Source organism: Cryptomeria japonica, chromosome 2 (genome assembly GCF_030272615.1).
Source record: "Cryptomeria japonica chromosome 2, Sugi_1.0, whole genome shotgun sequence".
NCBI lineage: Eukaryota > Viridiplantae > Streptophyta > Pinopsida > Cupressales > Cupressaceae > Cryptomeria > Cryptomeria japonica.
Window position 1 is genome coordinate 372,322,312 of NC_081406.1, and position 3,981 is coordinate 372,326,292.

Genomic DNA, 3,981 nt, shown 5'->3' on the forward strand with positions numbered 1-3,981 from the left:
AAACTGGGTAGCTTCTAATTTACTTGGAACTAGTAAGGAATCTATTCGGCGCGTCGGGGTATAAACTCAATTAAGAGGTCTACCAGCCTTGAAAACCAAGGTTTGATGTACCCGAAGGTATGGAGGAGAGCTATTTACGAGCACTGTCATTGACTTGATTTTCATCAAATCATGTTTATTTTATAGTGGGTTGGAGTACTTGGTGTTAGACGTTCCCACTTTGGTCGTTCCCCTCTCACCGGCCTTAAGGGCTTTAAGAGTTATTAGCTCCTCGGGAGGGCAGGCCCACTAAAGATATGCACTATTGAAAGCAAATGATGAGTCTGGCTTTCTGATCACCTAAGAAAGGTGAGAGCATACTCATCTATCATCAAAACACATAAGACATGTCTGTTCATTTCCATTGTAATTAGTCTATGTGCCTAATTTAACAAAAAACAAGTGCAAAATCTCGCAGCTACAAACAAAGTTAGTAGTTTATATTGCATTCTTTGACGGCAAAATAGTTTATGACTCTGGTCTTTCATAGCGAAATAAGTACCTGCAAAACCAACAATTTGCAAATTAGGTTCGGGAAAATGATAGTCCAGAAGCAGAAATGAGGAATGCAATACACAATATTTGCAAAATTAATAAAAAACTGAAAATGCCATCAAATTGACCAAGAACGCCATCATATGTGCCAAGAACACTGCTCTGCACACCAGAAACACTGCTCTACACACCAGAAATGTTGTCAAACAAACTAAAAAATGCTGACAAATGTACCAAAAATGCCATAATACATATCAAAAATGCTAAAGTATAGACTAAAAATGCTAAAATATAGAAAAATATGAAAACAGAGTTGAGAAGTCTCCCAAAAATGCCATTTGAGGTGCCGAAACGCCACAATAGAGACCACGAATGCATTTCAGGAGCCCAAGAGAGCTAATCTGGACTCTGATAGAGCTAATCAACCTGCCAATGAAATTTTATGCAAGCAAACTTGTTAAAGATCAAAGGGGTTAGGCCCCACGGTGGGTGCCAATTAATGTGATGCTAAAAATTTGGTATATAGGAGGCATACACATATAATGAGACAATAAAATGTAATTGAAAAGCTTAATTGAAAACTAGATTAGAAATGCAAACCATAAGCCTTCCTTGAAATGTCCCATTTTCCTCTATTCTTGAGGACCTTGAAGGTGTTGGATTGATGGGCTCTCAGCGGAGCAATGACCTCCAAAGTGACAACTCAAGAGTTGAGTAGCTACTTGATCATGATTGACTATGAAGATGATATGAAATGCATGATTTAAGGAACTAGATTAACATGCTATGATTAATCCAAAACCTAATTACTAGATAATTGAAATGCAAATTGCCTATAGTAATGATGCCTAAATTGATGTGAGATGGGATCCTTATTGCTCCAAAATGGGGGATATTTATAGGAATTCCAAGGCCAAAGCTAAGGTGGTAGGAATTGACGGTCCAGATCTAATCTGAAGATATCAAGGCCCAAGATTGAGGAAGTTGGAGAAGAGGTTGGAGGAAGGGACACTTGTCATCTCTGTGGTGACAAGTGTCAAGGAGCCTTGCTCATGAGAGGGCAAGTGTCCAAGGGAGGAGACATGTAACAAAAGTGCCATGTGTCTCAAGGAGAGAATATCCACACCATGGGAGGTTAGGATAAGGAGGTTAGAATGTGCAAGATAGGATAGGGTTAGTTAGACCCAAGATTAGATTGAATGGGTTAAGTTAGGGGATGGTTAGGTTAGGTGGTTAAAGTTAGGAGCCATGTGCTCATTTGAATTTAGAAATTCAAATAATTGGAAAAATGGTAATTAATCTCAACAAACTTGAGTTTGTTAATCTTAATTAGGGATTAGAAGAATTGATTAATATGGGGAGAGATAGAATTAATTAATCAAAAGGAGATATGAAATGAACTATATAAATAAATCATTTGGATTTATTTACTAGTAGATGAATAGAGAAATTAATCAAATTGCTTGTGAATTCAATTAATTGGGAAGGGGAATTAATCAAATAACTACGTATTTAATTAACTATCTTCAGACCATTTTTAGGTGTATACAATCACTATGGACCTTTATTCAAACCAAAATAAACTCAAGACCCTAGAACTCCTATGACACACTCAAACCAAAATGATGTCAAGTCGGTGCTCCTGCACCAAGGGGTTTATCAATGAAGACCAAATGAAAGCTTGATTACAAAATTTAGAACTAGAAGCCTCATCGATTCAGTTTGTCAAACATTTCTAATATCATCTAGTGCAAGGGTGAGGAAGATTCCACCCCCAAGATACTCCCCATACATCTCCTAGGATAATGATTCTATTGAGGAGCAATCCTCTTTGAATTAATTTATGGACAAAGGCAAAAAATCGGGAGCCCTCTAGAGGGTAGCTCGACTGTTTGAGCTGAAGGAGTATCTAGATGTGGGCTATGATATTATTGATGACCCTTGATTAAAGAGTCTACTTGGTGTGTTTTTCTTGTATCCAACTAGTGAAAACATCAAGGATTTGAACACATCCTCAAAGAACTTACACTCAATGTTTAGATTTAGAAGCAAAATAACCATTGTCTTCATGTTTGTTTGTTGTGTATTTTATCAGAATTCCTAAAACATCTTGAAAGAAAAATCAAACATCAACAAAATCAGTTCATAATTAGTCAAACTCATGAAATCCACATAATAACGCATTTGTCTATTTATGAGGTGCATATGATTCATATTACAACACATCTGAGAAATTAAGTGGCACATACAACATATCATGTAGCACATAAGAACAAAAAAAAGGCGCATATGATCATTTAAGTGGTGCATACACTGAATCTTGTAGCGTATTTGATCAATTTTGTAGCGCATTGGAGTAGCACATTTGAGACAGAACGTTATCTGAAGCAAGTTTACAAAATTTAACAACTGATCCAAGTACCCATTTAGGAGGTCTTCCACTTTCAATTGTCTCAAATTAAGTTTTATTTCAACAAATTAGAGGAATATCAAACTAGTGATCACAAGTTTCACAATTCAACCCATTTCAACATTTGATACTTAGTCTAGATATCCAAATTGGTCAAATCAATCTAGTTTCCAAAATTGGGAAACTTTATCATATCATTTAGCGCACTTAGTCACATCAATAGGGGGCATATCAAACCCTCTATTTGACTTAATAAGCTTGAGTATCTAAAACAAAGTATTTGTTATCAAATCGACCTATCAACAAGCATCAACTTTGATCACTTGTATGACCACTCCTCAACACTTAAAGAGGAAAACTCTTCATCAGAAGACTAATTTGAAGAGAAAGCAACCTAGCCAAGAGAAAATCTTAAAGAGAAGGAAGTCTCTCCACATCAACCATAAAGTCTTCCTAAAACATCGCACTTTCTTACACCGCTTTCATACTTATCTACACGGCAAAGGACCCGAGTTTGACGAGGAAAATTTGCACACGTGCTTTTGAACAAAAATCAGCATTCTCTCAATGTCTTAACATAGGAGGGAAAATGAGCATTTATATAGGTTTCTTATCATTATTATCTGGCACGGATTTTGGGCGTTCTTACAGAGTAACCACAGAAACTAGAGGAGAGGTTATCGAATTGAGAGAAGGAATTGCAAGGAAGGTGCTGGAAAAGTGGGAGGTAGGAAGAAAAGATTCAAACCTACTTCTTGCTCTAACTGGAGAAAGAATAAAGAAGTCTGGGATATCCTTCAGCAGGGGGGTTTGAATGTTTTCATGGAGAGGCTAAGTGGGAAAGACCCCACAATCACTAGCTATTTCATCAAGAACTGGAAAAATGGCAAAATCCTTATTGGATCTCAGATGATGAATGTTGATGAAGAGGTCATTACCGAGGCCATGGGGATGACTACTGAGGGAATGAAATTTTATAGGGACCGAGGCATATCAGATAAAGCAACAGATAAGTTTCCTATCATAGACAAAGAGGG